Genomic DNA, 13,467 nt, shown 5'->3' with positions numbered 1-13,467 from the left:
TAAGTCCTGAAGCAAGGGACTATAACCAGAAGAAGGGGGGACAACTTAACAGCAGAGAGGATCAAATGTCCTTTCACAACAGCCAGAGCTGGCCCCAAGCTAGGCAGGCACCCTCCTCCTCCGAGGGCCAGGGATGGAGAGGAAGCTCCACTTGTTTGAGAAGCTGCACGCAGAGAAGGTATCTAGATCCTGGGGTCCTCTCAGGTGCTTTGCCCAAAGTCAGGATCTTCCCATCTTCCCGTAGTGACTATGGAAATAAAGAGAATATGAACATGGAAAGAATCCTAGACCAAATGCAAGAAGATCACATTCTAGGTACTGGCTGTGCCTCTGATCAGTTGCAAAATCCTGAGCCAGCTCCTCTACCGGTGCAGGCTTCAGGGAGAATAAAGAAGAGAGTGGGAACAGAGGAGAGCTACGCCTCGTTCCATCATGAACACCACGGTAGCTTCTCCAAGACTACGTAAGGGAAGGAAAAAGACGGCCAGCAGTCCTGGCATACAGGAGTCACAATGAAGTTTCCATCTATACCCAAAGCCCCAGGGAACAGTGACGTATGAATAAAAGAGTCAATGATAAAACCCTCAATTCCATGTGGTGAGTCTATGGATGTTTTTACTACTGTTGTTGTTCTTTGTATGTTGCTGTATTTTTCCAATTTTTTACTGTGGTAAAATTAATACAATATAAAACTTGCCGTCCTAACTATTAGCTGTATTTTTAAAGTTTCTCAAGATAAAGAAGCTATAAGTGAGTCAGGTCAGTTAATGTCCTCTTGTATTTATGTATTTCCCACCTGCTCCACAAAGGATTTAGGGTAGTGACCTGTCCTGAGGACAGAATGACAGATAGGATATAAACCCTTCCTGGAAAATACGTAGCTATGCTTTGCACCGTCTGCCTGCGCTGGACCCGGCTTGGCCACTGACCTGCTATGTGAGCCACTTCCACTTAAGTGCCTCTTTGAAAAAGGGGTCACACCACAAAAAAGAAGCAACACTCTGAACATTACAGGGGGATGAGGAACTCTCCTTAGTCCCTGACAAACAGAAAGCCTGAGGATAAAGCACTTACAAGGTTTTCTTTGCCTTTAGCAAGTTTAGGATATCAATGAAGACAAACACCTGCAAGAGTTAACAGAGCTACCGAAGACAGATCTTCACGGCAGGTAGAGCCCTGGTGCTCCAGGAATCTAGAGGAGGGAGGAAACAGTACGCATGCACCGGGCATCTGAGGGAGGGCTGTCCAGAGAGCTGAGGGTGGAACCAGGCCAAGTCTGAACAGGCAGAGACAGGAGGGGGTGGAGAACAGCAACAGCCAGACAGTGCTGTGAGCAAAGAGGCAGGGAGGAGGCCCTGCAGGAGCAGCAGGTGGGCTGGGGACTCACAGCAACATTGTAAAGCAACCGCCAGGAGCCTCTGCCTCTCTCTCCCATGACAGCATTCTTGTCAACCGGCTGAGTAAGAAACAGCTGGCTGCAGGAGGCTCGCCCTCGCCCAGTGGGTGTTTAGTTCATAAAGCCCTTCTGTTCCGGCCAGGACCCAGGCCTGGGGTGGGAGACTGGGAGGAGCAAGACCCAGTCCTTGTCTTCAAGGAGTCCACACCACCCCACGGCTCGCAGAGGTCACAGCTATCACATATCAGTGACCTGGATAAGAAGGCTAAAGAGGGCACAGGTTGGGTAGAGTTACTTACACCTCTTAAAATACATCAAGGTTTCAGAGACTGATAACCACAGAAATGGCTTAGCAGGACATGGGTGAGAAGACAGAACACAAAGACCTCTCAGGCCAGGGAGAGGAAGACCAGCCTCTCAAGAGTTTGGAAAAATCCACTTGAGTTTTTACAGATTTCAACAGGTACCTGCTGTGACTTCAAAAAGCAGAGATGAGGCCAAGTTTACAGGCTCATTCCTGTAAACCCAGCACTTTGGGAAGCAGAGGTGGGTGGATCATCTGAGGTCAGGAGTTCGAAACCAGCATGGCCAACATGGCGAAACTCCGTCTCAACTAAAAATACACAAATTAGCCGGGCGCGATGGCAGGCGCCTGTAGTCCCAGCTACTCGGAGGCAGAGGCAGGAGAATCGATTGAACCTGGGAGGTGGGGGTGGCAGTTAGCCAAGATGGCGCCACTGCACTCTAGCCTGGGTGACAGAGACTCCCTCAAAAAGAGAAAAAAAAAAGCAGAGATGAATGGAATCTACAAGATCATCATAGGTTGTGAGTTCCCAGGACTGGACACAGCCTGCAAAAAACATGGGACCCTGTTCGGACCTCTAACTTGTGCCTGTTACATGGAAGACCTCAGTGGTGTCACAGGAAGCAACAAGTGAAATAGAGAAAAGGTTAACCAGGATTTAGCCCATCGTATGGGGAAGGAGAAGAGAGGTACGGGTGACAACCACGAGACAGACGAGACAGGAGCTAAAATTACACAAAGAACTCAGGTAACTATAAAAAGAGGCGACTGGCCCTAGGGAAGCCAAAATCAAAACAAAGCTAACAAGTTGCAGAAGATTATAGAATAATGACCAGTGTTTAAAAGACAGAAAGAAAAAGAGACTGTGCAGTTCGGCCATTACCTGCTTGGAATGGGTGATACTAGTTTGGGGTCTCTATACTCCCTTTATGTTTCACTTAAAATGTATTATGACAATTCAAATCTATTCAAAAGTAGACATCGTAGTATAATAAAACTGTATTTTATGTACCCATGACTCCAACTTCAGTTTCAGTAATGATCAACATTTTGCTACTACTGTTTCATTATACCCACTTCTTAAAAAATTACTTTAAGTTACATCCCAACACCCTGTCTCTCAGGTGACACTTCTGAGGCCTCCATGGCTCCATGGTTCCACCGCATGGGGGTATGATGTGTAGGACAGTAAAACTGACTGGCACGTAGGCTGCATCTTGCCAACTGCCCAACGGTTTAAACAAAAGGAGCCAACCTGAATATTGACTTGAAGCATCCAACTCAGCATAATACTTAATTATCATGCAATAAAAAGGCTCATATATTCAATTTGCAAATATTGAGGATATGCAAGTCAGCTCCAGCCTCAGGGGATATGCTAGTAAACAAAGGAGAAAAAAATAAAACCCCGATCCCAATGAGGCTTCCACATTGCTGAGCTCTGGGATCCAAGACAAAACACTCTGGAGTTAACCCGGCTCCCCTGAAGTCACAGGCCTATTTGACATGAACCACAACCCAGCCAGAGAGCAGTTTCTATTCCCCTTTAACTGACAAAGTCTTTCCTTTTGAAAAAATGGCATTCAGAGGTCTCTCATGATACTGGTGCTAGAGAAGGAGTTAACTTTCTGGTTCTCTAAACTTCTGATGATGTACCCTAATAAATACATGCACCCCTCACCTGTAAATGCTTTTATCTATAAACTATATACATGTACATTCTGCAAATATTTTCTGAACATTAGAAAACACACAAATATGAATTTAAAAGATGGCCAAAAAATAACTATCCATAGAAGTTCTAATGTTTCTATTCTATTCTACACCCTAATGGATGGTCTAGCCAGCCTCTATGGGGCACATACCCGACTCTGGAGACAGTCCTTCAATCTCCTGAGCAGCCCTGCAGCCTCTCTGGTGGCTTGCCTGGCTAGCGTCTCCATCTGTTCCCCACCATGGGCAACAACGAATGAAGCTGCTAACGGAAGCACCTTGAAACGCGTGCCACGCCTGGGAGGCAGAGGGGCAGTGTCTGTGAAAGCCTGTAAAAAGGGACTGTCACATCAAGGAGGGAGGCAAAGACACTCAGCATCACCCAGTGATGGAGAGAAGCATGCCAGAGAGGGCAAGACGCTGCTGGTGACTGTCACCTGGCCTGCGAGAGAGGGTTAGTAGACTGAGCCCGCCTTTGTGGAGGACAGAGACTTGAGGCTGAGACCCATGCCAGGTTCCAGGACTGGCCTCCTCTGAAGGTCTGTCCTGGAAACCCTGAAGCTTCAGCCCTGACCCCAAGGACAAGGATCTTTACCCTGCCTGAACTCCAGGGAGGTCTTGGCATCAGCAAAATTTGCCTCTGACTCACGTCAGGAGAGAAAAGCACAGACTGGCTGTCTTCAGAGTCTAACGTGAGAGTCTGGACTGCTCAGCCACCCCCTTGAGAACTCAGTTCCGTCCACTGTGAGGTGCCTGGCTGGGATGCTTGACAGACAAGGCCCCTGCCAGCTACTCGTCCTGGGATGTCTCAGAAGCTTGCCTGAGGCACAATGTAGGTAATTGTCCACAGAAGGAACAATGCGCCATTTGACCATTTCACTAGTGGCACAGAAACAAGGGGCAATTTGAACGCAAGAATACCAGGTAAAGGAAGGCTACAGTAGAGTTATGTAACATTAACTGGGACTCAACACCAATCTCCTCCCCTCCCACACCCTGCAAAGACCACAGCCACCTGCTTCTCCACCACAACTCAAACTACACAGAAAGAAACACCTCAGACGTACTCAGAAACACAAACTTCACCCAGTGAAAGCACAGACTTAGGTCTAGAGACTTTCAGTGCCTTGATCTTAGCTATAAGATCTAAGTTTTGCATAGGATCAGAATAGACAAACCTGGAACATTACCATGTATACTGTATTGTTAGGGACCACCTTCTATGGGACATCTGACCACTGGAACCTGCCCTACACGCAATCCATCATCAGATAATCACACATGCTTACTAGCGGTAAGGCCCTGTATTAAACGCTGCTGAAAACACAGAAATGACAGTGACTAGGTCTCCCATGTGCCCAGAGTTTACAGTGTGGCTGGGGTGCCGATCTGTGAAAGCCAGATATGTTCTCATGAAAAGATGCACCCCTTGGGTGCCGATCTGTGAAAGCCAGATATGTGCTCATGAAAAGATACACGTGGGACAGAGGTTGGGATACTCGTCAAAATATTTAATACCCAGTATAGCCAGGTATCAACCAGTCAGAAAAGACACAGGCCAGTGCACCAGAACAGGGCTCTGAAGTTCCTCTGCTGCCCCATGTATGAACCCTTAAGTTTCCATATTAAGGGTGGGGCACTAGGGTAGCAGCTGTTCTCTAGCCAGGATGGGAGTGTTTCGATATTTTAACCACTAGCGTGGTCGCTGGTGCATCCCCAGGTGAACGACAGTGAGCACAGCTGAGGAAGGGGAGAGTCACTTCAGGAAAAGTGTCTCTGAGAAGAAGGGGTGCTCTGTGGGACAAGGAATGGCATTCCAAACAGGCCGAGGTGGGCATTGTACCATTCAGATATACTTTTTTTTTTTGGAGACAGATTCTCACTCTATACCCCAGGCTGGAGTGCAGTGGCGCTATCTCAGCTTACTGCAACCTCTGCCTCCGAGGCTCAAGGGATTCTCCTGCCTCAGCCTCCTGAGCAGTTGGGATTACAGGTGCCTGCCACCACACCTGGTTAATTTTTGTATTTTTAGTAGAGACAGGGTTTCACCATGTTGTCCAGGCTGGTCTCAAACTCCTGACCTCAGGTGATCCGCCTGCCTTGGCCTCCCAAAGTGCTAGGATTACAGGCATGAGCCACCACACCCAGCCTAGATGTACTCAACACGAGCTTTATCCCAGCAAAAACACAGGCTTGAGTCTAGAGACTTTCAGTGTCTTGATCTTAGCTGTAAGATCAAAGACACCATCAGACCAGGACATAGGAAGGTCAGTCGGGCAGATGACAGCACCCAGGTACAGTGTCTTGGGTACACAGACCCATTAACCCCGTGCCACCAGAGTCTGCTTTCTAGAAGCCTCAGGATGTGGTGGTTTGGAGAAGCGTGGAGATAGCAGGTAAGAACCAAGCTGCAGAAGCCCCTGACAGGTAAGGTAAATAAACACCTGGGGCCTTACAGAGGGGGCCTGGAAGGCTTCTGCTCAGGAGGGATTTGATCAGAGCTGTGATTTAGAAAAAGCAACCATTCCCCCTCTGCACCCTGCCCCCCTTTCTAACAAAGGCCTTCACTGTTTAAATTGGAGGTGACAATTCTGGACCAGGATGGCAATACTGAGAAGGCAAGGAGGAAATGCATGTGCGTTGGGCAATACTGCACAGAGAGTAGGTCAGAATAAGCAGAACTGCTGGCTGACTGGACTTCAGGGCAGAAATCAAGGGCGACACCAAGGTCCAGCCATTCTTTGAACAGGCACAGGATCCAGGAACAAACTCCACATGCGTGCATGGCCAGAGGGGCAGGCAGGTTGTGTCACCTTGGCCAAGTCACCCCCGCTCCGAGCCCTGCAGTCACCGCACGGGTGCAAAGAATAAGGTGGCTTATTTCAGTGTTGCTCTGAAGTCCCTCACAGGTGGCAAAGGGGGACAGAGGAAGCCCTTCAACCACCGCAGCCCTGCTTTTATGTATTTCATCTCTCAGGGTTCTGCCTAAAATCTCACTGGGAAAAAGAGATCCATAACCACTAGGCGATGCTACTGTGCCTTCAAACCCCGAAAAGTCCCAATTTTATTTTCGTCTACTGAAAGTGTTGAATACGATCTAGAATGCGCTGAGAGATCAAAGTACCCCACAACACACAGCAGAAAGCAAACCTATGAGCGCGGTGAGGCCAGTCTCCTACGTTAGCGGACGCTGCTCCACCACTGCTCGGCCTGGGTCCTGTTCCCAGCTGAAACGTGCTCTCTTCCTCCAGCACACTGCGTGCATTCATTGTGCGTCTCAATTGTTCTCCAGCCTTACAAGACCAATGTCCAGGGCAGGCAAAGCCTTTTATTTTTTAATTCTCTAGAAAGTCACAGCTACATAGCAAGTGATCTTATCACTCCCTGAGCCAAGCTGAATCAAAATGTGTGGTCTCTTTCAGCACTCTAGTGGTATAAAGAGATAATTCAAGGCAGAGTGTAAATGAGATGGGGGTAAAATCAAGGAGCAGTGACACCGAAGGAGACCTAGTTCTGTCCTTCCTGTGTTACTGCCAGTTGTATCACCTGGAACTTTCTTCTCGTTTTTTTTGCGGGGGGATGGAGTCTCACTCTGTCGCCCAGGCTGGAGTGCTGTGGCGCAATCTTGGCTCACTGCAGCCTCCGCCTCCTGGGTTCATGCAGTTCTCCTGCCTCAACCTCCCGAGTGGCTGAGACTACAGGCATGCACCACCATGCCTGGTTAATTTCTGTTATTTTTAGTAGAGACGGGGTTTCACCATATTGGTCAGGTTGATCCAACCACCCAAGCCTCCCAAAATGCTGGGATAACAGACGTGAGCCACCGCACCTGGCCTAACCTGGAACTTTTTAGGCCCTCCTGGACTGAGAAACTTCTAGCTCTGGAGGGGCAGTAGAGTCAAGCAATTAGGAGCACAGACCCGGAGGCCAGACTGCCTAGGTTCAAATTCTGGTTTGAGCAACTTAATCTTTGCACCTGTTCCTTTATCTTGCGTACGGTAAGGCTAGCAGCAGGACCTACCTTACAGGGTTGCTGGGGGTACTCATGAGTTAACCCATCAGAAGCTTAGCAGCACCTGGCTCTGTCTGCTGCTATGGTCACTGCTTCGTTCCTAAACCTGGCTGTGTCCAGGTTGTGGCCACCACCTCGGTCAGCTACCACAGTCCTGCTTCGTGGCAGACACCTGGGCCCTGAAGGAGAAACTAGCTCCGGAAGCACTTTCTCATGACTCTGCTTAATAAAGGAATAAATAGTATTCAGAGTATTTCAGTCCTTCTTAGATGGACATTTCTCCCACAACAAACCTAAGGGGAAAGTACCCATTTCTACAGCAGCCAAAGCTGTGCTAATGGATAGAGCCTACATTTATCAGAATAAATGGTCTACAGGCAGGCCCCGTTCCTCCTCTGATGCCCTAACTCCTTTCCATTTCTCTTTCCAAACCATGAAATCCCTATTTCAACCGCTTTTGACTAGAACACATGAACCCAAAAGTCCATCAAGCCTATTCATCAGTAAAAACACTTTTCAAATTATTGTTAATTTCAAGAGTTTTAAAGCAGAACATGCCCTATTTTTTAAAGACCTATTTAAACATGTAACAAAGGTGGGTAAACTGTTCTGAAAAATATCCAACAACAGGGGAGAAGCAACTAAATTATGGTCCATACAGCAAATAATGCCGTCGTCTTCAGAACTTATTTTTTGAAGAATATGTAACAAGGTGGAAAAAAGCCCACAATATAACTTAGGTGATTAAATTGTCAAAATTTTAATCTTTAATTAACAATGTATGCTTAAAATTTGTTTATTGTATAGAGAAAAAAGACTGGAAATACAACAAAATGTTAATAGTATTTAATCTCTGGGAGAGCTTCATTTTTCCTACTTCCCAAATTTTTTCCAATAAGCATGCATGACTCTTAAAATATGAAAAATGAATATAGCTTTTCTGTGGCAAGTGGTTTTGATTTAGATATTAAACAGCTTTCAGAATTTTATTTACACTTGAAGACCAGCAAATATTTCAAAAAGAGAATCAGCCCAGGCACCTATATGGAACCACCAGTTTTGAGATTTTATGTTATTGTTTTTACTTTTTTTTTCTAGAGATGGGGTCTTGCTGTGTTGCCCAGCCTGGTCTTGAAATCCCGGCCTCAAGCAACAAGCTATTTGCCTCCAGATGATCATATCCTTCTAAGGCTGGCAGCACAGGGGAGCAGGGCCCTTACTCACCTCCACTTAAGTTTTTGTTCAAGGGTGACACCTTTGAGGCCAGCCACACTTCAAGGAGTCTCCAGTATTTCACCCACCCCTCTTGATTCCTCAAAGGTCATAAGTGAATGAATACTGTGTTGTTTCTAACACAGTCAAGAAAGTGAAAGTGGGCTGGATGCAGTGGCTCACGCCTATAATCCTAGCACTTTGGGGAGGCCAAGAAGGGCAAATCACTTGAGCCCAGGAGTTCAAGACAAGCCTGGACAATATGGCAAAACCGCTTCACCACCACTACAACAACAACAAAAAAAAACAGGCCGGGCGCGGTGGCTCAAGCCTGTAATCCCAGCACTTTGGGAGGCCGAGACGGGTGGATCACGAGGTCAGGAGATCGAGACCATCCTGGCTAATACGGTGAAACCCTGTCTCTACTTAAAAATACAAAACAAAAAACTAGCCGGGCGACGAGGCGGGCGCCTGTAGTCCCAGCTACTCGGGAGGCTGAGGCAGGAGAATGGCGTTAACCTGGGAGGCGGAGCTTGTAGTGAGCTGAGATCCGGCCACTGCACTCCAGCCTGGGTGGCAGAGCAAGACTCCGTCTCAAAAAAAAAAAAACAAAAATTAGCTGGGCATGGTGGTGTGCGCCTGTACTGTAAGCTACTGGAGAGGCTGAGGTGGGAAGATCAACTGAGCCCAGGGAAGTGGAGGCTGCAATGAGCCATGATGGTGCCTGTACTCCAACCTGGGCGACAGAGTGAGACCTTATCTGGGAGAAAAGAAAAAAAAGGAAAGTGAAAATGTCATGATGTAGAAAATGAACATCACTCAGATTATGTGACAGTTTTCTCTTCTTGCCATTATATACAACCCAAGGCTTGCCACAAACTGAAATTTCTTATGCATTGACATTCAGCATTTGATGTAAAATGACAATCTTAGAGTTGCTGCCACAAACCCTGGTAAAACTGCCCCTGCCTTCTCTAGTTCACTAAGTTCAGCTACTCCTTCAGGGCTTGTGCTCCTTTAAAACTTTTCAGAAGCCGCTTGAAGTACCAGCAGGTAGAAACTCAAACTCAACTCCCTGCAGCTTCAGATCAGCGCTGGCCACTGAGAATTCTTCTCCAGGCCCCAGTGTCGAAGGTACTTTTGACCGTCATGTGTTTGTCTGACTACCAAGTTGGACTGCCAGCCTTCACTAAGAACTCCGGCACCTTTATCTACCTCCTGTCAGATCACTGCCTGTCAGAGAGTGAGGCCTAAAAAGGCTTTAGGATACCAACAGCTTTGAGCTGCCTAAAAGGAAATTCTTTTCTATTTTGTAGTACAGGAGTCTCATGCATTGCATCATCCAAACAAGACTGTCCACAAAACATTACTAATAGATTCTAATTTAACAGAGTTTGGTTACAAGAGACAGTAAACACAAATGGGCACGTTTTAAATGGCAAACTCACACAATAAATTCAATTGATCTTAAAAGTGAAACATTCCTCTAAGGTTACTGACTATAAATATCTACAAATTACTATTCCTACAGTCTTGCTATTTCCAGAAAAGTGAAACTGGAAGGGAGACAGGAGGAGAAATACCCAGCTCTAATGACAAGACAACCTTATCTTTTCTCAAAAGTCTTCCCAAACACACAACCACTTTCCACAAAACAGTTACATCAAAAAAGATGTAGGGAGACCTAGACATTAAGCATGCTAGAAGGTAGGGACAGTTTTACCAGTGTTTGTGGCAGCAGCTCTGAGATAGTCATTTTACATCAAATGCTGAACGTCAATGCGTAAGAAATTTGAGTTTGTGTTAAGCCCTGGGTTATATATAATGCCAAAAAGAGAAAACTATCACATAATCTGAATGATGTTCATTGTTCTGCATACACCATAGCATGCTGGTACACTTTCAGTTAGCCTAAACTTCACCCAAAAGTAGAGGTGGCTATGAAACTCTACCCGTATGGTGTAAATAGATACCTGTCCCTACATGCGTGGGTCACATGTATCTACCTCCTAAATACCAAAAACTTAAAAGCCCAGATTTCTTTTAGGTCAGGCTGCCTACAATAATAATAAAAATACTGCAAAAATACGAACAACAGAGACAGGAAGGAAATATGTCAAAATGCTTATAATTGTGGGGGAAGGGTAATTTTTTTTTTCTTTGGACAGAGTCCTGCTCTGTCCCCAGTCTGGAGTGCAGTGGCAGGATCTTAGCTCATCACAGCCTCTGCCTCCCGAGTTCAAGCTATTCTTCTGCCTCAGCCTCCTGAGTAGCTGGGATTACAGGTGCATGCCACCACGCCTGGCTAATCATTTATATTTTTAGGAGAGATAGGGTTTCTCCACGTTGGTCAGGCTGGTCTCGAACTCCTGACCTCAAGTGATCTGCCCGCTTTGGCCTCCCAAAGTGCTGGGATTACAGTGAGCCACCGCACCCATCTGGGTAATCTTTTTTTTTTTTTAAGTATTCTGTTTACAGTAAATTCAGAAAACAGAAGTCTTTAATATGTCTATTATTTTAAAGGGGAGAGGTATAAGGTGTGCTGCTAACAAGTTTATTTTTCTAGTCATAGTATTTGGACTCATGAAAGATTTTAGTCTAATGCAGTTTGTTCACAAACTGGAAGGGAGAGAGGAGGAGAAATACCCAGCTCTAATGACAAGACAACCTTATCTTTTCTCAAAAGCCTCCCCAAACACACAACCATTTTCCACAAAACAGTTACATCAAAAAAGATATAGCAAGACGTAGACATTAAGCATGCTAGAAGGTAGGGACAGTTTTACCAGTGTTTGTGGCAGCAACTCTGAGGTAGTCTGAGGGGGCCTCAGACTAGGTAGGTGTTTTTCGAGTTGAGTCAGAACAAGAAAGTAAGTCTCCCAAGACCCGGTCCTTTCCCACTATATGGCACTGCACTGTCTAGCTCCAATCTGATGGCGAGCAATGGTTGCTTAAACAGCTCCATCTTCTCCAGCCTACGCAGCACACACCTACAACTCAAACTTTACGTTTTACCCAACCTAACCTTCCACGTCCACTTGAAAAAAAAAAAAAAATCAACCAGAAGTTTTTGATTTTTTGCTGGCATGAAGCCAAAAACTGTTTTCTTTGGGACAATCACAGGTTAAGTTGTGAAATGTGTGGCAGAAACTGCAAGATTTAACCAGTTTCTCTCAAGGCTAATCAAAAGTCAAGAAATAACAAAAGGCAGGGCAAGTGAGAGTCGCGGGACTTCAGATACTCCTGCACCAAGAAGCTTAAAAGTCTTAGCCAGGGCACTAGAGGACGCTTTTAGAATGGTCACTCTTAATTACGCTCCACAACCTTGAAACTGGACGGAGTGGGGAAGAGATTTCCACACTCTCACACGCGCGGACTGGGGGAATGCCTGTCCCCAGACTCGAATCCACGTGTCCATTCAAGTCATCAACCGCCAGTCTCCATCTACGCTGCCAGGTGACAGGCATCATCTTTGCTTCTCAATTTCAAAAAATGCCAGCACTCCTTAGATCAATGACTCCACGGACAAGTGCAGGGGCCACGGGCACTCCTCTGGAGACACTGCGAGAATGTCAGCCACTGGCAGCGGCCTCTGAGCTGCCTGTGGGCCTCGTGCCGGCGCGCGGCGTGGGGCCGGCATCTCAGCGGGCGCGGGTGCAGTCCCGCCCCACGCGCGGTCCGAACGCCCGCGAACCCGGCCTCTGGGGCAGGCGGGGGCCGCGGCCGAGAGAAACGTCAGCGGCCCGGCGGGGCCACCTCCTCCCAACCGAAGGGCGGCGTCCGGCCGCTCCGCCGGGCCGGTCCCCGCCGCCGCACACTCAGGAGTCGGTGCCGCGCGCATCCCCCGCCGCGCACAAGCCCCGCGCCCGCGCCCGCGCCGCCCGCGGCTCAGACACAGGAAGCCGCGGCGGCAGAGGCGCTCCGGAGGCCTCTGGCTGCCGAGGGAAGCGGGGCCGCGGCAGGAGGCCGGAAAGGCGGCGCGGCCCCACGAGCCTGTGGCGGCTCACGCGCCTCAGCGGCGGCCGCTGCTCCGGGCTCGGCCCTGAAGGGCAACCTCAGCCCGCGCCTCGGCCGGGGCCCGGGCACCGCCGCAGGAGCAGGCGCGGCTCCGCACGGCGGGAGCACTCACCTCCTCCGTAGACCAGCCGCTCCGCCGCCGGCTGTCACCGCAGCCCACTCCCTGCCCCGCGCCGGCTCTGGTTGCTATTTAAGGCGCCGCTGGCGCCGCCGCCTCTGCCTGCTAGTTGCGCCCCCGCCACCGCCGCGGTTGAGCCAGGATGCTGCTGGTGCGCTCGCCGCGCCGGCCCCGCCCACCCGCGGCCCCGCCCTCCCGCGGCCCCGCCCTATCCGCAGGCCCCGCCCCGCCGCGCGCCCGGCCGCCCTCCAGCCTGGGTGCGCGTGGCTGGCGCATGGCCGGCGGGCTAGAGGCAGCGGCGGGCGAACGCAGCTGGAGTCGCCCGGACTGCCTCGGATTTCATAATGAATCTGAGGAAGGACAAAGGGTACATTGGACCGCCTCAGCTCAGAGGCCCCGCGGTCCCTGGGTCCTGTGATGCCCGAGGGGCGGGCGGCGTCCTCCGGATCCTGCACCCTCAGCCCGTGCCCCGCTGGCCTCCTGGCAGGCTAGGCTTCTGCTGCGACGGCCCTGGCGGCAAGGGCCTTCCTCTCCGTTTTTCCTTGACACTGACTTGCGCGGCCGCTTTGAGCCCTTTTTCACCGCGGCCCCACAGGGCTTCGCCACGCTGCCTGGCCGGAAGACCTTTTCTGTCTGGTGTCTGCAGAGCCTGACGTGGGCAGCGCCTGCAGCTCACACCAGTGCAGGGGAGCCGA

At 49.1% G+C, this 13,467-nt stretch overlaps 1 protein-coding gene across 3 annotated transcripts in view; it reads right to left on the bottom strand.

The window, feature by feature from the left end:
* ACSL1 (acyl-CoA synthetase long chain family member 1) overlaps window positions 1-12,945 on the bottom strand; it is a 70,755-nt gene extending 57,810 nt beyond the window's left edge. For all 3 annotated transcript variants that reach the window (XM_023220982.2, XM_023220983.1, XM_023220984.1), the window contains exon 1: window positions 12,767-12,945. The gene's annotated coding sequence lies outside the window, so the exon portion shown is untranslated. The remainder of the gene's footprint in view (window positions 1-12,766) is intronic.
* Window positions 12,946-13,467: the final 522 nt, after the last annotated feature.

Source organism: Piliocolobus tephrosceles, chromosome 3, assembly GCF_002776525.5.
Source record: "Piliocolobus tephrosceles isolate RC106 chromosome 3, ASM277652v3, whole genome shotgun sequence".
Classification (NCBI taxonomy): Eukaryota; Metazoa; Chordata; class Mammalia; order Primates; family Cercopithecidae; genus Piliocolobus; species Piliocolobus tephrosceles.
This window is presented reverse-complemented; position numbering and strand designations above follow the sequence as displayed.